This window comes from Pinus tabuliformis, chromosome 9 (genome assembly GCF_031772625.1).
Source record: "Pinus tabuliformis cultivar Carrire ecotype Pingquan chromosome 9, CPIR1, whole genome shotgun sequence".
NCBI lineage: Eukaryota > Viridiplantae > Streptophyta > Pinopsida > Pinales > Pinaceae > Pinus > Pinus tabuliformis.
This window is the reverse complement of record NC_142307.1, coordinates 1996740122-1996765034: the sequence shown is the minus strand read 5'-3', so window position 1 is coordinate 1996765034 and position 24913 is coordinate 1996740122.

Here is a 24913-nt window from a genome sequence, read left to right as displayed (position 1 = left end):
CCAGTCTCCGAACACATTGGAATATTTTGATGGGCGTGATTCGTGACCCTTCGGTGTTTTACCCAAGCTTCCATCACCCTGGAAGGCAAGACAATGTCAGCTGAAGTAGAGATTGTTGATGCCAATCTCAATTGTAATCTTCTACTTGGTCAAAGTTGGACTCATGCCATGCATGCCATGGCCTCCTCTTTGTTTCATGTGATCCGTTTTCCCCATCAAGGGAGGATTGTCACCGTTGATCAACTATCTTTCTTTGCCTCTTCCTCATTTGATGGCAATGCTCCGTATGTCAAGCACTCTGGTACTCCCTTTGAGAGTGTGGGAGTAGGTCTCTTCAAAGATTCTGCCTTAATGGGGATTTTTCCACTCCCACCTCCTCATGTTTCCTCTTTCAAGATGATCTCAGTCAAATCTGATCCCTGGGTCATACCTACACTAGGTTTGGTTGATGTTTGGGGCGACTTCATGCCGCTTAGTCCCACCGAAGTCAATTACGTGGAAATTGTTTCAGCTACGAACTCTGCATCCTTTGATTCTCATATCTTGAAGACCTCTCTCGATATGTATTCTCAATCCCCCTCGCTTGGCACTTTGGAATCATCCGATCCCTTAGCTGAGACCTTCCTTGCTGATGAAGGTATCATGGAAATCATGTCTCATGAGCAACCATCATGGATCGATACCCACCATCACTCCTCCTTCCTGCCTCGTCCAATGGTGATGTCTACCTCTTTCAAAGATTCCTCTTCTCCATTTACACCACCAGTTATTACTCATGAAGTATGGTCAGAAGGAAATCTGGGTAATATTACCCAAATGATGTCGATTGACATTTCTATCAAACTCGGTGTCGTTGAAGACATTCATATCGGGGTATCTTGTTCTCCAAATGAGATCAAGACATATACTCATCTTTTTCAAGAATTCCATGATGTGTTTGCATGGTCTTATGAAGAAATGTCTAGCATTGTTCCCAACATCATGGTAAATGAAATACGAACGTATCCAGATGCGAAACCCGTTCGCCAACGGCTTCATCTCGTGCACCCTAGAAAGGCCACTGCTATTAAGGGTGAAGTCGAAAAGCTTCTAAAAGCTAGATTCATTTATGCCATTCCTCTTATAGACTGGGTGTCCAATATTGTCCCAGTGAATAAAAAACAAAGCACGATTTGCATTTGCATGGATTATTGAGATCTTAATCGTGCATGTCCTAAAGACAACTATCCTACTCCCTTCATTGATCAAATCATTGATGAATGTGTAGGGAGCGAGATCTTTTCCTTTACGGATGGTTTTTCTGCTTACAACCAAATCAATATCGCACCAGCTGACCAAGAGAAGACAACATTTACCTACCCATGGGGTACGTTCACATATAAGAAGATCCCTTTCGGCCTAAAAACTGTTGGGGCCACATTTCAGCGGGCAATGTCCTATGCATTTCATGACATTCGCAAAATTTTCTAGCCTTACTTGGATGACCTTCTTGCCCATTATCGTAAGCGATAAGATCACCTAAACCACCTTCGGTACATTTTCTACGTTGCAGGCACTACAACATCTAGTTAAATCCACACAAATGTGTTTTTTGCGTAGAATCAAGATGACTCCTTGGCTTCATCATTTCCAAGGATGGGATTCGCCCGGATCTGCTAAAAGTTGAGGCCATTATAAACTTACCCCCTCCATCTTCACTGCACCAACTCTAGAGCCTCCAGGGAAAGGCCAATTTTCTTCATCGTTTTATACCCAAGTAAGTCAAGCTAGCTATGGGATTTACTTGGTTGCTCAAACAAGGAGCACCCTTTGCATGGGACGAGATAGCCCAAAACTCTTTCGATGATCTTAAGGATGTCCTCATAAATGCCCCTCTGTTGCATTCGCCAGATTATTATCGAGATTACTTCCTTTACCTAGTTGCAACCCCTAGCACCATAGCTATGGTTTTGGTTCAAGACAATGATGAAGGAGCTGAACATGTCATCTACTACCTGAGTCAGAATCTCCTCGACACTGAAACACATTATCCACATGTTGAGAAGTTGGCTTTGGTTACTGTTACGGCTGTTCAACGTTTTCGACATTTTATTTTCTTACAAATGACTATAATGATTTCTGAATGCAACCGTATTACCTACATCCTGACTCATCAGTTGCTGGGGGCAAAGTATTCTAAATGGATCATTATCCTGCAAGAATTTGATTTGGTCTCCACTATGGTCAAATCTAAGAAGTCACTTATTTTCACAAAATTGATCTGTTCCCTTCCCTCCAAAGCTCTCCCTGGTGGTGCAGATGAACAACTCCCAGATGAGACCCTTTTCCCGATTAGCACACTTGAGCCATGGTATGGTGATATCATCGTGTATCTCCAAACCTCCACATTTCGGTCTGTGTTGACCAAACATGATCATCGAAGGGTTCGGAATCGTTCTCAACCCTACCGCATTATTGGTGATACTTTATACCGTGTTAGTGTCGATTCTATTCTTTATCGATGTCTCACGATTAGGGAAGCTGAAAGAGTTCTCAATGATTGCCACTCCGGGGCATGTGGTGGTCATATGTCTGGTTACACTAAAACTTAGAAAATCTTTTACGATGGTTATTTTCGGCCGTCCATATTCAAAGACTACATTCTTGCTATCCGCAAGTGTCACGAATGCCAAATCTACGAAGGCAAGATGCGCGCCCCACCCACTCACCTACACCCTGTAATTACCGTTGGTTCCTTTGCCAAATGGGGCATCGATTATATGACATGTAACCCTCGTTCGGCTGGGGGGCATGGCTACATTATCATTGTTGTTAATTACTTCACCAAATGGGCTAAAGCGATGCCTACATATTTGGCAAATGGTAAGATGGCAACTCAATTCCTTTTTAACCATGTTATTTCCAGGCTCGGTGTACCCCAAGCCCTTGTCACATATCATGGCTCCCATTTTAGAGATTACATGATGGCAGAATTGACATCTGCATTGGTCTTGTGCCACGATGGCTCGACCGCATATTACCCTCAGGCCAACGGCCAAGTTGAAGACATGAAAAAATTTTGGTCACCATGCTTCAACATACTATTGGGATGCATAAGTCAAATTTGCATCTCATGCTTTTTTCAGCTCTGTGGGCCTACCAAACTTCAACCAAAGATGCCACTGGTTTCACACCATTCTAGCTCGTCTATGGTCTGGAAGCAACATTATCGATTGAATGTGAGATTCCTTCACTTAAGTTAGCTGTTGAACTCCTCCCTGAAACATCACCTCAAGAGGAATGCCTCTTATATTTGGAACAACTAGACAAGACTCACCGTCTCACTGCCTTGGTCATCGAAGCACATAAGAAACGGGTCAAATCCCATTTTGACCAGTCGATCTCCCCTCGTGCTTTCTCTGAGGGTGATTTGGTCATGCTATATGACCAAGCTAATGATAAGCTAGGGGCAGGCAAGTTCAAACCTATGTGGCATGGGCCCTCTATTGTAGAATGTGTTTTGCAGAAAGGAGCCTATGAACTTATTGATTATGAAGGAAATACTCTCCATAAGCCTTGAAATAGACTTTACCTCAAAAAGTATTATGCTTAGGTCATCCTTCATGGTAACTTATGTACATTGGTGTGTGATTCATTTCTGTACAGTGTGGTTTTGTGTGGAAGTTTTCAAACAACTTTCCTGATTACTATGCTTTTCGTACATTGTAGATGTCTGCAACTCCTCACGTCAGTTTCACCGATGGTGCTTTCCCAAGTACCTGGAACCTATCATCATCGGCATGGGCTATCTACAACCCTAACAGTGAGTTGATTGATCTTCAAGGTATCTGCCTAGGTCGTACAACCAACAACATTGCTGAATACAGTGCGGTCATCGAACTATTATCAGAAGTCATCGCTCTGGGAATCAGAGAATTGGTTGTCAACTTGCATTCATAGCTTGTAGTCCTTCAACTCAACGGGAAATATTCCATTAGGAACCCTCAAATATTACGAATGTATCTTCATATCCATCTGTTGGAAAGACATTTTGATTATATCACATATCATCATATTCCTAGACACATGAATACATTAACAAATGCATTAGCTACTTACGTGTTGGATAAACATTTGCAAAACATGTAAAAGATAAGACAAACCATCTGTACCATAATAGATGGGAAAATATAACATATATACATATGTGAAAAATTTTAATACATCAAAACCCCAAAAAATAATATGTATGTCTATAATAACATCAGCGACTCGCAGGCGTCGTACATCTGCAGCATGTAGGCCTCAAAAAATATGTAAGTACTGGACCTAGGAACTACTTAGCATGGTGGTCATGATAGCATGAGACAGCTCGTACTATGTGACTCAGCAATCGATGGATCCAATCTGCTACTCCCACTGTGTGCCTCTGGTACTACCGAGGCATGTCTCCAATCCGAGCATACTCAGGGATACCATGAGTCAACCCCTCGAGGTTCCTTGCTATCTCCTCCTCGTTATCGCTCCCTTCCTGATAAGGGGTAACACCTGACTATCGGGGACAGCTCGGCTGGTCGCTCTGGTCCAACATCTGCATACACAAGAGAAATGTTATAAGCATGCATATACTAAAAACAATTAAAAAACATCAAAATCAAAACTTTGTTGGGTTTTCTACCTTCATCATCGAAGTCCTCCCCATCTAGCAAGGGCATATACGGGTCTCCACAAATGTTAATTCCACTGTACCATCAATGCTCCATGACGATTTTATGTCATCATAGGCACGAAAAGAATGCTAGTAGGTAGGACATTTGCTAACCCCCAATGATCCTGGGCATCAAATGACTCCAGCGGGCCATACATGGATCATGTGGTGCAAGAGGATCAACCTCAGTCTACTGATACTGGAATAGTGGCACTCGTTCCAGGAAAAAGGTTACAAGTATTGATTCAAAGCCAAATTGCTTCAGATTTCTAGCGTCCACCTTAGACAATTGGTGCTTGATATTCATCTTCATGGCCTCTACCTAGTTGAAGATCGTAGGAGCTGTGAAGTCTATAGCATAAAGGAACTTCAACTTATTAGTCTCATGTTTGGCCTGGGACCCTACCACTGTATTCATGGTCAATAGAAGCACCCTCAGTGTCAAATCCTGTACACTGGAAATCTCAATCTTCCCGCTTTTGGATTTCAAGGCCTCAGGAAAATGCGTGGCAAGTAGTGAATATATGCTTTCCCTGACCAGACGTGACCCATACAAATTAACTGGCTCACCTCTTCAAGACAGCCCAGTGATGAAGTAAATGTCTAAAGTTGTCAACTCCAGCTCCTGGTCCCCAATGACAAAAATCTCATGGTTGATCTCCCAAAGGCTTATCAAATATCGAAGCAATTCGGGCTGAGCCCACATCCCTGGTGTAAGGAAAAATTTGAGGAGCCCACAAGCCCTCAAAGCCTCCATGCAATTTTGATCATTCATTTCCTGGGTGTCCACATATTTGTGTTCTCTTTCCTTCCAATCCACCATTTTCGGCAATTTCTCTCCTGCAAAAGTCATTTATTTGAGTCAATCATCAATTTTGGTACATAAAAATTGAATTTTAATGGTTAATTCTTGAGAAAACTTGTTTTTTCCCTATCCATTGCACCGGAATGCCTATTTTAGAAACTGTTGGGCATGGAATCCCCCAACAACATGTTTTGCGGCTCAAAGCCCAAGTTTTGATCAAATATGTTGTAAGACTCCATGAATTGCGGGCACGGAGTGCGAAATGTACATTGATTCATAGGGTTGTCCGCCTTGTTTTGTAATGTAATGTAATGTCATGTCAGCCTACCCATGGTCCGTAGACCATGGGATTGTATAAATAAGAGTGAGGCTCTAAGTTGTAAAGGAGGAAATGAATGAATTGAGTAATGTAATGGATGAAATGATCTAGTAGTGGATAGAGAAGAAGTCTAAGTGTCTTGGGTCATAGTAGTAGGGATAGGCTTTGCAGCTAAGTGTGCAGAGGCCTAGTAGAGTCAGTGGCTGAGCGCATGGAGCCCTGCAGCTGAGTGTACAGGGCGAAGTTGAGTCTATAACCCAAGAAGAAGAATAATAAAGAGAAGTTTGATTCCAAATACTGTGTATCTACTTTTGTATTACTTTCTATGCATTTATATTGTTTTGTTTATCGCGTGCACTTATATGAATACTGAACACTGTTAAGTATAAATGGGCTCATACAGATAAGTTAAGTAATAAGATAATATCAGGTTAATAGTGAGGAACTTGGGTAATAACACAGATCGTGCCTTGAGCAGGGCTACGCGAAGGCAGCATTGCAGACTGCGAGGTACTGATAGGTGCGCGTAGCGACATCCGCAGGGAAAATATGCAGACCACTAAAAATCATCAGAAATCTCTAGGGTGCAGAATCCTAGTTCTAGCACCCTCCCATACTACTTTGGGTGAGACCTCAGTCCACACTGTGTGGACTATTGCTGAAAGGGCAAGTAGTACCGGGATTTGTTTGGCTAAATCACCTCTGAACCTGGGTCGGGCCCCTATAAGCCAACAAATGGTTCCATTGTCGGGGCCGAGATCTTCATAATGGATGTCTAATGTCATCTCACAGGAATCCAACAAAGAAAGAAATTGAAGGGTGGTTGTACAAGAAGATTCACGAGTTCGTGGCACAAGAAAATAGGAATCTACGAGTACCTAAGGAACAGTGGTTAGAGCACTACTTATACACGGAAATCCACGAAAGTTTCTTTGCATCCTTTCCTTCTGAGCTATATGAGTGGATCGCGAAGCTAGCAGATAGTCGGGGAAGGTGTAGGCTCGACAAACCAATCCTGTGGACTCCAGAATTAGTGTACAGACTAGAAGTGTCAGGAGATAAAATCACGCGATTTGTTGACCATTGGCTCAATCGAATTATAGGGGTATTTGTCACTGAGTTCGTGGTAGATATGACCATCAGCTATAGTGAGGTATAATGATGCTTCCTCAAAGGACCACGAGGTAAGTATATTAAATCTTTGAACACTTGGATTAAGATGCTATTGTGTGAAAAGCGGGTTATGCGACTAAATTAATGTTTGGGACTACGTGAAGAGGGAAGATCTACAGAAGCAGAGGTAGTGAAGAATTAGAAACTAGTCCCTTAATTTCACCATCATAGGAAAGAAAGGAAGAGCTCATGAGAGTTTCTCTGAGAAGCGTGGTCAATCTGATAAGGCAGAAAATTTTGTGCTTACCACCACCACAGTTCAGTATGGCAAGTGTGATAAAAATAGTTGTATTCATAGGAATACGGAATGAAGATCCAAACCAATTCTGGTTCATGGTAAGGGTGGTAAGGGAAGCACAAGCAGTCATGGATAACAATATCAAGAAGGCTATGCTGATAAGCGCGATGTAGGACCACGCATTAACATGGTACATTAAGCATTCTAATGACCATCCAAATGCAGGAATCACAGAAATCCAGACCGCACTGAATAGGGAATTTAGCATGCCAAAGTCAGAGACACAATCAATTATCAGGTTTAAGGAGATTGTGATGCTCCCGGGTAAGACCCCCTGGGATCTGGACCAAAGACTTAAGAGTATGATTCCCAAAGCCAACATGACTTTGACGGATGGACAACACTGCATTTAAGGATGGCGCTATCACAACAAAAGCTTTCCACCCAGGCCGAAGCTTTGGAGATGGCAATGAGATTGCATGACACCCCTATACAAGACCTTAGTCTAGGAGTCCAACAAATCCACGTGCAACTGCAAAATCTGTGTCTGGAGATGCAGAGTTTAAAACAGGACAGGACACCTCGGCCAGAGGCACGTGAGGGGTATGGTGCATAAAATGCAAAGGCGAGGGGCACGACAAGGACCACTGTCCAGTGTTCACGAATTACTTGGCAGGAGGGGTGCCGATGCCTTTAAGACCTGAGGCACAAGCAGGACCAAGCATGGTGCCTGCACTATGGTGCACGATCTGTTAGGCAGGAGGAAAACACACTATGGATAATTGCCATCGATTGCACGTCCCAACAATTGTTTTGTAATTTCTACAGTTTAGTAGGCCATGATGAATGCACCTGCAGAAGCTACGAACTAATAATGGATCAGACTCCTGCCTACAGGTTGTAGACCGAAACACGAGCCCTCGACCCAAATACAAGAATAGTGTGCATTGGATTTCATGAGCGCGGACGAGGTTGAGGTGGAGTGGACTAGGAAGGGGTCACAGGCAACTAATTTGTTACAATTATGGAGGGCCAGGGCACTATGCCTAAGATTGTACAAACCTAACAAGGACATCATCTTTGTACTGTACTAAGTTTTATCATGAGGCAAAAGACTGCCCTACATTGATAGCAAGGCTGTGTGAAAAAGGGGTACTCCAACCTCCTCCGACTCATAATTTGCAGATGATGAGGTCTGAACCATGTGAAGAAGACTCGAATGTAAACATAGTGCTCAGGAGTAGTATAACAACTGGCGATGATAAAGGTAAGCAGTTAGAAGAAAGTACGTGGGTTCACAAGGCTCCTACAAAGGAACTCAAATTTTATTTAGAACGCGTGAAAGAGACATTCATGGAAGCTAAGAAGAGCTTCACGGAGGCCTCCACTTAAGGTAGTAAGGATCAACTAGAACCAAGGATGGATCCTTTAATGCTCACTATCTTTCTAGAGACATGCATGAAACTGCTACATGATAGCAAGGCAGTAAAGGGACTATAGTAACTTATCAATAGGTGAGTAGGGTTAGGAGAACCATGCATGGTCTAGAAACTTGGAAAGCATCCATTGTGCAAAGGAAGGGAAATGAGATTGACTGTGCAAATTGGCGAGTATGAAATGGATCAGGTAGTCCTGGATCTCAAATCGGATGTGAATGTACTGCCCAAACAAACATGGGAATGCATGGGCAGACTTGCACTACAATGGTCCCCTATTCAGTTACGAATGGTGAACCAACAGAAGATCTTGCCCATGGGAAGATTGCAAGGGGTAACGGTGTATATTGAAGGTGCGAGCGCGCAGGCGGATTTTGAAGTGATAGAGATTGTCGATGACAGAAATCCCTATCCCATGCTACTAGGAATAGACTGGGCCACTGAAATGAACAGAGTCATAAATCTAAAGAAGCACAAAATTATCTTTGAGAAAAAGTCACTATGCATAGTAGTACTGCTAGATTCAGCCGAAGGAGCACGATACACTGAACCGGTGCGTGACAATGATAGTGATGACGATCTCGATTGCATCTGCAAGATAACTGCATGAGAACAGGATTGGGTGAATCCAACTGTAGATGGAAGGATTTTGTGGAAGTGCGAAAGCTCTTGTACTTTGGATTCAGAGGAAGAGATAGAGTCATGGCAGAATCAACTGCACAAAGTAACAACGCTTAATTGCAACATGATGGTTAGATCATTGCGTTGCGTGACAATAGAGGGAAGGGATCTGCCTATGTATGATGGGTTGACAGAGGTGGATGAATTCTGGAACAAATTTAAAAGTGCAGTACCAGAACAACATCAGTTCAATGCTTTGAAATGGGCACTGCATGTGACACCCGCAAGGTGGTGGGGTAAGCATCAGGGAAGTTTTGAGGACTGGCGCAAATGCAAAAGAATGATGCGCCTATGATTTGGAAAACCCCAGCTAAGGATGGGAGCTAGTTATCAAGGACAGACAACTTGCATGCCCACCTTTCCCGATGGGTATAGACATATGACATGCAGCGTGCACAAGCGCACACCACTCCCAAAATAGAGAATCAGAACAAAATGCAAGAGTAGGAAAGGTGAAGCGCACCAAGGACTTTCCATAGAGAAGCATTCGACAGGGTGTGCAAAGTGCTGCACAAGGTTCACTAGGTGAGACACAATAACTGGGACCTGTGTGTACCAGCGGTTTGATGGGCCTATAGGACCATGTGCAAAACCATGATCACAAAAACAATTCTAAGGTTGAGGAACAAGGTAGGGACCATAATTTTTGAGGGGCATGCAATGATGAATCCACACATAATAGCACTCGTAGGTACGATAGTGCGCAAAGCCCATGATGAATAAATCACACAACTACGTGAGGTAGAACACATAAGGCTTCAGGAATCCATTCGACAAGGGAACCTTAGACTTTGTGAACTTGAAAAGGACCGGGTACGACTAAGGAAGAAAATCATTTTGATGGATGCAGAGGCCAAGAGGCTAGAAAATGAGATCAAGCAAGCATGTCTTGTTGATAAACCAAGGATGGCAAGGCAAGGTGCAGATGATCATACCAATGAATTAGAATACTATTTCCAAGAATTGATTAGTCTACTGCCATGGCTAGGACCACATATCACCGAACACAGTAACTAGGGGAATCCACTACATATAGTAGAGCGCAGGGCAGAGACTGTCATGAGGGAAATTGAGGATTTTTTGTGAACTATACTCGAAGGCGAGATGGAGCCTCACACAAGCAATGCGACCACCTGACTAGCCATAGGAAGAAGATTCTTAGCACTCCAGGTAGTTGAAAGAGAGTGCGGGACTATAAATTATTCTTCCTGGCAGTTGCGTGCTCTAACAGATACGCGTAGGAACAACCAATCACAAGGTTCGCGCCCACACGGGGGGGGGTGCGCTGCCTCGTGGGTAGGCTGGGAAGTGACCGTTGGTGTCACTGTTCATGATGGGATGTCCAGTTTGAGGCCAAATGGAGCAAGTGGTGGAAAATCTGCCGCCAAGAAAGCATTGATGGCCCAGAATTGGGGGGAACGGTCAAATTTGAATTCGAAAGGTGCTATAAAACTCCAGGGGCTAGCCACGAGACAACACTTGTTCACTTGAGACTTGAGCGGTTGAATAGAGCACAATGTGTTGAGCGCCGAGCGATATTCGAGCCCCTAAGCTCCCAAAAGACCGCATACAGTACAGACAAGATGTCGGCTACCAGGGGAGGTTTGGGCTAAAGAAGGAACCACCGACAAGGCCGTGCTGACCCAAACGGTACACAAGGTTCGCGAAGGTACTCGATTGCACCAGAAATCTCGGAATCACCTCAGACATCGAGACCAAAAAGAGATAAGCAGGCAATGGGACCAGTCTACATGTCCCTGAGGAGTCTATGGTTCGGTAAGCTATCAATGGAGGAAAAGGGCAAGGTTGTCATCATTGAGATAGATGAAGAGGAGGAGGACTTACAAGCTTTGATTTCCAAGGTAAAGGAAGAAGAAAACATGGAGGTGGATATCCAATCGATGCGCTCTGAGTATGTCCCTTTGTGAAAAGGAAAAGCTAAGGTACCAATGGATTTGGATACAACAAAGAGTGCCCTCCAGACCCCGCTCCTCCGTGATGGAATTACCTTTGAGGGTCCGCTCCTAGGACGCTTGCCTACCCTGAAATTTGAAGATTGGGACCTCACAGAAGTGAGAAGTTCCTGCACTTAGGGATTATGAGCCTGATGAGACAAAATACGGAGGCGCTATTGATCACATTAGAACTATGAAAATGGTTGTGCTGTGTGGAGAAGGCTGGGTTGTTTCATATGCTATGGATACCACATTTTCACTGCGCGCCCATCACCATTTTTATCATCAGGCAACTGCTTTTCCTAGTGCATGATGGGTACTTATGGCTAGAGGAACCTATTCCCATCATAGTGGATCTCATCCATAGAATTTTTCGGCTTCCCTTTAAGGGAGAGGACCCCGTGATGATAGCAGGAAAAAGTAGTGATTTGGCTCTCACAGAAGCCATGAAGAAAAAATATAAGCTCGAGAAGAAAAAGAGGGGTTATGTTATCACTAGTATCAAGGATAAAGGGGTGTGCATAGCCACCCAACTCCTGGCCGGTAAAGTAATGAGAAAATGTCGTAGTGATGAAGTACCAACGCCGGTCAATTGGGCCGAGTTCCTCTGCAAAGAATTTTTTCTCAACTGCCAGGAGGCCGAGGAACAAGCTAAGAACTTCCACTATGCGTGGTTGCTCTTATCCGTCTTGCTGGTATATGGGGAACTGTTAGAGGATAGCCAGTTCCTGAGCATTAACGAAGACTTACCAGAGGCTACGAAGTACACTTCACTCTAGGCCACCAAGGACGTGAAAAGGATTCACTATGAAAATATTTTCTGTGTGCTCATGGAGGCAAGCATCTGAATGTGGATTAATAGGAGGCTACACCTGTCCGCCACAGTGCACAATAGTCTACAGAGTTTTGCAGACTTCAATGCATACATGCACAATATTTACATCCAAGCACGAAAAGATCTAGCGCAGTAGTGGACAAAGCTCCCATTCATAGCCATTGACGACACAATATTTACAGTGTTAGATACCTGGCCTCCCAAGTGGTGTGCCGTGGATTTGGAATAGTTGGAAAAGGCAGCAGCACAGAAAAGGAAGGATGAGGCCAAGCTGCACATCACACAACTGGCCAGGAAAAGGCGCAATGAAAAAGTAGTAACCGAGGTAAGGGCAGACCATGAAGCAGCACAAGCAGCCGTGGAGCAAAAGAAGGCCGTTGAAGGAGTAGCAACAGTGCAGACAGCAGAGGCCACAACAACGTAAGTAGAGGAAGGCCAAGAAGTGTCTGCAAGACAGGAGGCAGAGGACACAGACCTTGCAAAAGAGGGCGCGGACCCAGGAACCACTTCAACCCAACTCAAATGTTCGTGCATCACAGAGAGATCACGTCCATGGAAAAAGGTCAAGGCCTCGAAGCTGGCCATCGACTCGATCACATTAACTGAAGGAGACCTATACGACATCAGTGAAATGGTTTGTGATGTCACCAAGGAAGCGCTCCAAGAAGTTATGACGAAGCAGCAGACTATGTTGGGGGCCCTAAGGGCGTAGTTGCAGGAACTACAGGTGTGGCCCCCATAGGAGGGTACCTTATCTACCCATGTCACAGTAGGCACATCAGTAGCAGAACAGATGCAATGCGCAAAAATGGCCAATACGATAACATTGTTGGATGGAGTGCTAGTCTAGGAAAACATAAGCAGGTGATGCTTAATACAATGAAAGGCATTGGCCTTAACTTGGTTGCTCTTCCCCACGACACACTTTATCAGTTGTAGGATGGGATAGCAACAGGACTCTACGCTAGAGAGAGCCGTGCAATCCAGGCTCTGAGCGAGCAGAAGATTAATATAGAACTGCTCAACTTGCAATGCGACAAGTTGGTATCGCAAAAAAAACAGTTGGTATAGATAGTCAACGACACTTGCCGACGTGTCCCAGAGTTATCTATTGCAGCGAACCTACCAACAGAAGTGCAAATCCACTGTTTGGCAGGAGAAGTTCATGACGCGCGCGAGGAAACAACAAAAGTACAGTTGGAGCTGAATCTCTAGATTTTTGAGTTGCGGTTGAAGGCACAGCCTTCCACTCCCCCAGAGGTTAGCGAACAACACACTAGTGCTATTGCCACAGGGATGGAAGAGATTGGAGGTGTAGTCCGCGACTGTACCATCATGTTGGAGCAGGAACTGGAGGTCCTCACTACGTTGTAGGAGTACCCCAACATTCAACGGCTAAAGATTGAGGCATGCAAACTCTAGCAAAAATATGACAACATTAGAGGGACTACGCAAACAATATTCCTTACTTAGCGGCTTACTAGGATGCATTAGGCCAAGGCCTTAAAAGATTAGGTGGATGTAGCATGCCACAAAGAAGCATTTCCAAAAGCATGCGTCTAGCCATGGATTGATGAAGCCTTCACAATCACGGCGGATATTGAAGGAAAGGTTGCGCAAATTCAAGGGATGCATGTACAGATGCAACACAACACACTGGAAATAGAGGGGTCAGAAGCAAGAATTCAACAGGTTCAGCAGGTAGTAGTGCAGTACGCTACAGACTTTCAGGCCGTTTGGGACTAGTTGGAGGGATTTCGCACCAAGATCACCGCACCGACAGAGTGACTCGAGGGTGAGTCATGATGTTTGTGTTGGGGGCCTGTTGGGCATGGAATCCCCCCATATCATGTTTTGGGGCTCAAAGCCCAAGTTTTGGTCAAATGTGTTGTAAGACTCCGCGAATTGCGGGCGCAGAGTGCGAAATGTACATTGAGTCATAGGGTTGTAAGCCCTAAGTTTTGTAATGTAATGTAATGTCATGTCAGCCTACATCCCTACGCATGGTCTATGGACCATGGGATTGTATAAATAAGAGCAAGGCTCTAAGTTATAATGGAGGAAATGAATGAATTGAGTAACGTAATGGATGAAATGATCTAGTAGCGGATAGAGAAGAAGTATAAGTGCCTTGGATTGCCCTTGGATCGTAGTAGTAGGAAGAGGCTCTGCAGCTGAGTGCACAAAGGCCTAGTAGAGTCTACAGCTGAGTGTGCGGACCCCTGCAGCTAAGTGTGTAGGGCGGATTTGAGTCTATAACCTAAGGAAAAGAATAATAAAGAGAAGTTTGATTCCAAATACCATGTATCTGCTTTTGTATTAATTTGTATGCATTTATATTGTTTTGTTTATCATGCACAATTATATGAATACTGAACACTATTAAGTATAATTGGGCTCATATAGATAAGTTAATTAATCAGATAATATCGAGTTAATAGTAAGGAACTTGGGTAATAACATAGATCGCACCTCGAGTAGGGCTATGTGAAGGCAGCATTACAGACTGCGAGGTACTAATAGGTGCGTGTAGTGATGTGCAAAGGGAAAATCTGTAGACCACTGAAAATCATAAGACATCTCTAGGGTGCGGAAACCCAGTTCTAGCACCCTCCTATACTACTTCGAGTGAGACCTCAGTTCACGCTCTGTGGATTGTTGCTGAAAGGGCTAGTAGTACCGGGATTTGTTTGGCTAAATCACCTTTGAACGTGGGTTAGGCCCATATAAGCCAACAGAAGTAGTCACACCGGTCAGCACGGATGGCCTTGCAAATAACCCTTAGCCGACGCTGTCCCATGCTCGAAAATCGCACTGATCGAAGGTGAATTTTTTTCTCAAAAACCTCCCTTAAAGTCCAAAAAAATGGTTAAAAGCATAAATAAATATCATGAAAATGGAGCTTAGGGCTTCGACTATTACCTAGAACTAACAGCTCGTTGATTGGCCTCCTGGATCTCCCACAATCCGCTCCAGAAAAACTAGGGAAAAAGAGGGTAAAGTCTTCACTGCAAAGGTAAAATGTTAAACGGTAAAAACATATTTACTTTTCCCCTATTTATTCATTTTTCTTATGCTTTTCCTTTCTTGTGCAGTGATAGGTGATGAACATTTGATGATGGCAATGACTCATATTTTAGCTCTTTTCTCGGCTCATTAAATTCGTATGAAAATATCGCCAAGTATTTTTCCATTTTTGACTCGTTAAAGAGAATAAAAATGGGGGGTCCGCTTTGAGCTCTTTTCCAACCCTTTAAAAATGAAAATATGGCCAAGCCATTGTCATTTTGAACTCGTTTACGGATGTGAAATGTCGTGCACCCAGTATCTGTTTACCCCTTTTTCGGTCTAGGAGGCACTATTTACGAAAAAGGTACTCCTTGACTGAAATGGTCAAGCTGTTCTCTCAAGTATTCTTTTCTACCTTTTCGGGCTTAAGAGACACAAATGTACGAAAAGAGACTAGGTGGAGTTTTCTTTTATGTGTCATTTTCAAACCCTCTAAATGACATCAGACTCGTTAAACTATTAAATGACATCGGATTCGTCACCATGACGAACACAAGCTTCTCCTTCCTAAGGCTATTTAAACTTACTAGGTCGTCCGAAGGATGAACTTATAGTGCAAGCACATGCTATCCCCTTCAAGTTTGCAAGAAAAAATAATTGGGGTACTCGCCAAAAATGGTGGGGGGGAAATTTGGAAATCTATCGAGTCGTTTCGGTAGCTCACTCTTGAACATGACATTGTTTGCTTCCTGTCAGGTTGGGACATCCTCCTTTACATCGTTGACCTTCCTGGGTTTGGTCCATTCATTTTTTCCTTCCATCTGATCTTTGTTATGTCACCATGGCCACCGATCCTATGGATCCAAAAGCTACCAAACTTCTAGTTGTGTCGTCGATATGTTCAAGAGTTACCCTTCTGCAGTTACACTTACCTATATTTCTCTGTATCATCCAAAATCATTTTTCATCCTCTCGTCTCACGTCGATGATGTAGGATTCATTATGGCCCTCCTTCCACACGGTCACTTTCTGTCGACATCAACTCATTATCTGGGAAGTTGACTAAGAGACTACCTTCCAGTACCTTAGAGCGTGCATGCCTCAATGTCAAGATCTTCGTACTTGACGACAAGTTCACATCATTGGATTTCGATCAAGTGATTTCACGGGTGTTCGACTTTAGTTCCTGTATTCACATTCTGTGAATTGTGTTGATAGTACCTTGAGGGCCATTGTCATTTTTGATGGTTTCTCTCATGCTTGTTAATAGTTTACATCATTGACTAGTAATCAAGCGACTTTCTAGTGTGTTGGACATCAACACATCTATTCGCATGCTAGAATTTGTACTTTGACCGGGTTGTGTTAGAGCGCAAGACCCTGGACTCAGATCACAAAAGTCTAGGTTGTGAAGTGGTGTGACATGGTTGTGATGATATGCATGTTTCTATTATATTATTGGCTACAACCAAACCATGATTTATCATTTGTGATCCTTCTCATTATTGGATGGCTGGGACCATACCTTGGTTTTGTTATGATCCTCTTTGATGGATGGTTGCACCCATACCTGGATCCATTTACATGATCATTCTACAGATGGCTACATCAATGCCATGATTCATGTATCATTTGACAAAGATAATAGTTTATGTATATGTATCTGTACTTGCTTGCAGGTTTTTTGATGGCAGACTACTTCCCCACTGATTTATAAAGCATTTCATCCCTCGCTCTGGCTCGACCTTCACGGTTTAGGGGGTATCCGTTACACAAAATTTTTTCACTGTCCCTATACTCCTCGTTACTTGATCCTGGATGACCTCTACAGTGAATCTCGCATGCTTTTCCTTCTTGGAGAAACTCCCATTATGTCCCTCTTCATGAGAAAATCATTTCCCTTTTGCATCATTTCCCCTAAAACTTCTATTTTGCCAAATTTACAAGACCAGCGCTTATGACATTTACCTCCCATGCACCGATGTGCATAGATTAGCACTATTCCCCATGCCGATCACTGTGACTGAGTTGTGTTCTAGTTGCGTCGGTCCTGTTATGGAAACTTTTTTAAATTAGAGCTGAAGCTTCCATATCTAGAAGCGCCATAATGGAAGTCTAGTAAATGGTTTTGCCGGATGGGGTCAAGGATGACAGTTTAGGCTCCTTTCCACTATAATGATGGAACTACCTCAAGGGATAAATCCTTCTCCCATGAGAAGAGGATCCATCTCCCATCCATCTTTCCTATATAAACCTCCCTTCTTCCCAAGAACAAGCTAGCTAGAGTGTTGGATGAGTGTCAGTATAGTATTTGATTTGACAAGCAAGCTATTAATAGTTGTAGCCATCTAGTTGTGTGAGGGAGAAGTGTGTTTGGTTGGAGTGAAGCCTAAATGGAAGAGTCTTTGAACTATTGTTGTTTGAAGTCATCATGAAGTGCTAGCAGAAGTGTGTGGGAACCTGGTCTTGTTAGAGGAAGACTGCAATGTCAAGACGAATGGTTGTAATCTCGCTTTGATATTAATATATGCAACTATCAATTGATTTCCTACATGTTTTGTAATATTACATATCCATGTCTTGATGCTTCTTGACTCATTAAGTAGGTTGAATTGCAATTTGTCTATTATTATGTTTGTGTGTTTTTGTTGTTTACTTGTTTCAGGAGCTTGAAGAAGGAAGCGAGAGATTGCTGGAGTGAACAAGCAAGGAAATAATCAAGCAGGATAAGCGACAAAGAGGTATGCCCTCTTGATTGATTCTAACCTAAAGAAATCTTCCATAGAATGTATCTGTTGTGGCTAGACCCATTATCGGGCTAGAGGAATTCGTTTGTGTCCGCACTTATAATTTTACTTCACCAAAATCCTACCTACACAAGAAGGTCCAATATGAGAAGAGATTTTAGATCTTTCAGTATTTTGTCGGCCCTTATTGGGCTTCAGAACCCTACCATTCTTAGGCATTCATTTTAGAAAATCAAATCCAAAAGAAAATTGAAATTCTTATAAAAGAAAAAGAACCTGTTAATTGCTGCAATGGAAAAGAAAATTAGCACTCCTAATCCTCAAAACAACAAAAGCATACTACAAAAATATGGAAAGTTCTTACCAATTTCAAATTGCCTCCTCGGCAATGACACCAAAATGTTGGCTGCAGGAATTGCTATCATTAATTATCAACCCAGGGGTTTCGTAAACATAGAGACAAACCACAGGAAATGCCAAATATGATATGAACTTTTCCAAACTCTATCCCTACTTCCTTAATTGCAATATTGAAGAATAAAAAAGAAAAGATCACCCGACAATTTACACCAAAGATATTCTAGTGTTGGAATATGAAAGAAAGGACTTTGTAGGAAAACAAATGAAAGTAATTCTCAAAACCTCTTGCAACAATATTTGAAAATGTAAATCTATGTTTATCATTAGTATAGTTGTGTTCCATATTAATAATTGGGACCTTAAAGATATCTGGATCCTTTTAGATCTTCCTCCATATACTAGGTTATTATTGTTGTACTTCTCTAATGTGCTTGCACTAGTACCAAAACAAAGTTTAAGTGCTGAGAGTATACTTTACATCCACACTAAATATTTATGTCTTTATGCAAGAACTCTAAGCCTCAAGGCTAGAGCACTTTGTTCCTGTATCAGGAGATTTCTTCCTGTACCGGGACATAGGTTCCTGCACCAAGCTTTCCAATCCTTCTTTCTAGAAAATAAAGAATCTTTTAAGTAAGAAAAATAACTTGCAAAGTTGAACATAACTTCTTAAAGTAAATTCCTCAAACCGAAAGATGCTTCAACTAGTCCTTTAATATCTAAAATAAGAATTAATTCCAAAGTCAAAGCACACTTTTAATTAAGGAACTTCTACATGTAATCTAAGAGATAATTTAAATGTCACAGCATGCTTCAATCCTATAATAGCTATCCACACTACTGATCTACATGCATAACCATTCAAACCCAGAAAGGTTTCCTTTAATGATTATTATGCATGAATCAGATCTTTCCTAAATAGTATAAAGTGCAAGCACAGACCAGTGTGTGTCACAACAACGTTTTGTTTCATAAGTGTATTTAATTCTAAATATCAAAAGAACTTCAGAATGGAAATCACACTTTTTAAAATCACAATAATACTTAATAGAAACCACACTCTTCATGATTGTGTTAAGATTTATCAAATAGAAAGAAAAGACCATTACTATAATGAACCAGAAGAATCAATCTGCGAAACTGCAAACGCACTAGTGTAGGAATGCACTCTTTCATGATCCAGGAAGAAAACGATATTAAACTTCAAAGAAGGAAATCATAAGATTAAACTTCAATCGAACTCGCACACCACGAATCCATCATACTGTAATGAAATCAGACGTAAACCTTGCAAAAAGATAAAAGAAACATCTGCTTACTTCACGCTTTGCATTAAAAATAATTAACACACCTTAATAAAAAAAGAGAAGAAAACAAGGGAGAATGAGCTGGGTTGCATGGCCCTAGCAAACCAGCTCATTTCCCTATTTAGGAAACGTATATCCTCTGCTCTTTAATCAATGCATCAACACAGAGTTACAGTGCAAGATTGAGAAAACATGGCGTAGTTCCTTTCTATTAATTATCATCAAATATACATCATGAATTCGAATCCAGCCTAAAATGAGGGTGATATGAGAAAAATTACAAAAGGTCAGAATCACAATATCCTTGCTATGTCTATCACTTGCTACCATTTTCTATTATACTCCCATGTTTTATACATTCATCCAGGCTTACAGTCGTAACCAAATCATAATGAACATTCCAATTTGAGCCTTTCGGCTATAACAAAATAACAACAACAGCTCATGCTAAGGCTTTCGGCTATAACAAAAAACTATTCTAGGTATTTAGCTGGCGACCTCATCTCCACCATATCCCTAATTTTCCTCCATTCTCTGAACCCAACTCAAGTTAATCATTCTAGAACATGGTGTCCACATGGAGTGGTCAGCTGTCAGGATAGTTGAAGATTCACCAGTGGTGCAGAAATCCTACATGCACTCGACCATGCTAACAAGATAATTAATTCATTGTCCATCAAATACTTTATAGGAAGAGAATTATTAGTTTCAAATATTTAAAGGCATAAAATCTACGAAAATGATTAATTAAGCACATTCATAACCTTAAACATGAAACATAAATCTAGTGCGGGAAGGGATACGATTCTTGGACTAGTGAAGGAATAAGGGATTTTGCAAGGTTAAAACAAAGGTATAAGGCTATGGTTTTGAAGGGAAAAAGGGTTAAAAAATGGAGCATTTTAGCCTACCAACATTTATTAATTTTAAGGTCTCAAATTTTGTATTTATTTAGACTAGATCTATATCATTTATACAATCTAACCCCATAATCAGAAATATTGGTAACTAGCCTTAGGTAGTGGAGATGGAAGACATAGTTGAGTTTAATGATCTTGGAAAATAAAATCATGATAGCTCGATGGTGTTTAAGATACCTTGTATGAGTGACCTGAATGGATCCAAGGATGCATTAAACTCATCATTTGGATTTCTTTGTTCTTGTTTGGGTTTGGTTTTTTTACATTATGGTTTCGCAATGGTCCGTTTTGTTCTAACTACGTTCCATAGTATCCAATTTCCTTACAATTCTACATGGTGATTGTGTCTAGGTTATTATTTAGTTATTTCTATGAATAATAATTCCCATATTCATCTAAATGTACATATGCTTTTGACCCATGTTAACTTGGCGGCATTGCTAGCATCTTGGTTGAAAGCTCTAGCATTGATGATCATGGAATCCCATGAATGCATGAACATTCCTAGAATGTGAAATCATGGATTTCTCCTTTACATTCATACAATTACCTACTTTCTAACCATAGGACGAGTTTAATAAATCATTATTGTAAGTTAGCATATGCATATTATCTCACTATGTCTCTATAATAAAATCAGTAATTGAAAATAATATAAAATAACATCAATAGCCAAAGGCCTTCCAAAACCATGTGTACCTATTAAGAGCCCATGGATCTCATGCCATGCTAAAAAGAGAGAGTATAAGAGATTACTTCTCCACTATTAACTATGGAATAGCTTTTAATAGGTTTAATAAAGGATTCATCCATATTTATTGTTTGAAAATAAATCCATGAACTACACACACATGTATCTTGAAGTTAAAAATAAATAGTAATAAATGGATATGCATGGAAATTGAAGGTTGAAAGATTCAACAAATAAGAAAACTATACATAAGTCTTTAAGATATGTTCCCTTGTGAGGGGATTTGGGGGGGGGGGGGGGGGGGGGGGAGAAGGGGGTGGTTGTGGGGGCAGTAAGACCAAGTATATTCATCAATATATGTTCCAAGAGAGTGAGAATCCATGTATTATATAAATTTCTCCCAATATAGGAAGTTATTGATGGATAGAAAAAAAAAATAGTGTAGGAAATGTCCATTAATATTTAGTTTTCGTTTACAAGAAGATGTTAAGTTTCATGGAAATTAGCTCTTTTATTGAAAATAAAATGTTTTCTTTCATACTTATCAAGAGGAGGTTCCATGTTGAACCTAATATTAGTGTGTTATTCTATAAAAAACATTTAGATCATGTGGAGAGGGGTATCTAGTGGAATAATAATCCTTGTGGATTAACTTAGCCAATATATAAGTGAAAACATGAGAAAAACTGAAAAATAGATCTGTAGACTGTATAATTCACCAAATTATTGTGTATGCTAAATAAATGATCAATTATGAATATGCCAAATGCATTTATGTGCCAACTTATTTTTCCTTTTCTTAATGAAGTGCAAGAAAACATGTTGCTCCAATTAGGTAATTGATGAAATCATGCAATGCATGACAAATTTAAAGCTTATAGTGTGGATTGATAACTAGAAAGTGTTTCCTTATGTTCCACTACAAAATCTACACAAAAATTCATCCTTTTCACATAGGAATAGATGAGAAAAGGGTTTTTGAAGATAATGTTGATTAGACAGTCAAGTCTACTGATGTTGATAAAACAGAGGTTTACATTGAAAATAAGTGCTAATAGCACTAACATTACCCAATGATTTTTCCTATAAAATATGTGTGCATGAATGGGGCATATTTTCCTAGAATTATCCGAAGGTTAAGTGCCCAACAAAATATAGTGTTAGGCAACAAATGGATGGTGTGACCATGGTGAAGGTAGTTGAGGTGTTTGTATAGTGTATGAAAACTTAGGGTAGGTGCATCTGCCAGAAAATAATGAGTATGCCTTGATATAGTCCTATCCAACTATCATTAGTTAAGGAAATTATAATCTATAATAATGACATGATATTTAGAGACTCCATATGTAATATACCTTGGATACATAACAACTGTGCTTATAATATAGTTATTATTATGCAATAGATTTAAGTAATGCAATACTAGTCATGCTACCTAATCACTAATATGAAATAATAATAATTCATTAACTTTGAAAGACATGAACTATCACTTGCTTTATGTATCTACACACATATATTTTACTTAGTTAATCATGACATGGATATATATTCTTATAATGGTTAGCAACATGTGTCTCCTTTTAATTGATCATATGTTCAAAACTGGAGGAGGGTGGAGTATGTAGAACTCCATAAACTTTAGTAGTCAAATCAATGCACAAAGGAAACAACCTTTCCCTACTAAAAGGGGGATCTCATACATTAATTTTGTCTCTAGTTTGGACATGACCTTAAAATTAGATTATTATTCTTTATCATTGTCATATATGATTTTTATTAAAATGTATTACTATGTGTATTCGTGATGTTCCTGTGAAGTGAACTATTACATTTAGTTCAATTGCTATTAAAGTATTCGTTTGATCCGAATGGGATCATTATATTGTTTTTCATTCATCTTGATGCATTTAGAGTGGAAAAAGTGGAGGAATCGGATCATAGGACTGCTTTTACCGACAGGACCCAGTTTGGTGAAACGGGGTTTGAAACCTTCTCAGAGCATTTTGAGGCATAAAATGACATTTTTGGGCTATAAAACTTTGTTTATTTAGTGACACACCTTTTCATGTTATTCTACACACAAAGACCTTTCCAACGGCACAAGGAGCACATCAATCAGAGTCCGTATGCAAAAGTTATGCCACTCAAAAGGTGACATTCCTATTTTCACACCTTTAGTTTGGGAGGATGTCATGTCAGTCCCCATTATCATGGAAAAGAGGCTAGTCATGTGTTTTTCATGTAAAATACTCTAGAAGAGTCTATTTTGTAACTCTAGTTAAGACTTGATGTAGTAAACTTAACCACTAGTAGGCTATGAGGTTGTGTTATAACATGGCCACTAGGAGGAAGAGGCATTCCATTATGTCAAGAGAATTGTGTTCCATAGATGAGGAAATATAGCTAGGAGAGATAGGAGGTAGAACACACAAAGAGTATTTGTGCACTGTAGTAGCCAATGGACCCTAGGGATTACTTCTTTGTACCTGCAGACATATTTCCAGATAGTGAAAGAGAGCGAAGTGGCCTCACCTTCCAACTAGGTTTTCTCCCGAAAGGGTTTCCCAGAGAGAATATCTTGTGTCTTGTGTGTGTGTGTGCTTATTTCTTCATTCTCTACTTTTCTGCATGATTTCCATTTGCATGCATGTAGTAATTATAGTATAATCTACAGATCTAGAAATTACATAAAACTATAATAGTGTAGAATCTCATATTTTTAATATAGTATTATCAGATATGTTGTAATGAACCGTCCAATGGAATATCCACCCCAGTTTACGGATCATTTTTCTACTAATCCAAGGTCAAAAAATATTTTGATAGTAGAAATAACTAGTTACTAGTCCATTCTTCAAGGAATTATTGGGATAGAATCACTATCAAAAGTAAATGATCTATGCTCCATTTGAAAAACAAATAAGGAGAAAAAGAAGAACAAGAAAGAAAAGGAGTTGTAAACAATTTATAGGATATTGTCCAATATATAGATATATATATATATATATATATATATATATATATATATATATATATATATATATATATATATATATACACACACACACACAACAAAAATGTTTTCAATTATTTCTAAGAAGTGCACATGAAAAGGTTAAAGGGGAATTTTCCAAATATATTAAAAATAAGAAGTCAAATAAATATTCTATAGATGGAAATAAGTAAAGTTTTTTTCTTTCTTTTTTTGTGACTAGAGGAATTGGAAACTAGGCCATTTTGGTACTTGTGCGATATGGGGTTGATTCCAACCACTACCATTATAACCTATAGGTTCCTATGTAAGCCCCCTCCATAGAAATAGGTTATTAGGGGGGATTTTAACCTCTAATCTCATGGTACATAATGATTCATATCACGATGATCACAAATTGAGGTGTTGTATGGCGTTGAAGGGAGTAAAGTTAATTACTAATGAAAAAATAAATATTTGGTAAGTTTCATATGTTTCCATGAAGGAATTTATGAATTGTGGAACAAAAAACGAAATAAATGTAAATCTCTCTTGGGGTGGAGGATAATTGTTTCTAAGTATTCACATAAAATTATAAAAATGAAAAGGAAAATGTAAAAGTGTTGAAGTAAATAAAGTGTGAAATTTTCCACATATATTCTTAATAAGGCCAAATATTGTTATCAAACATATATTCCAAGGTTTACTTCGAGGGTTTCTAATGTTTAATTAATGGTTATGAATTAATCCTTTAGTTTTGATGAGGAACAAAGTGA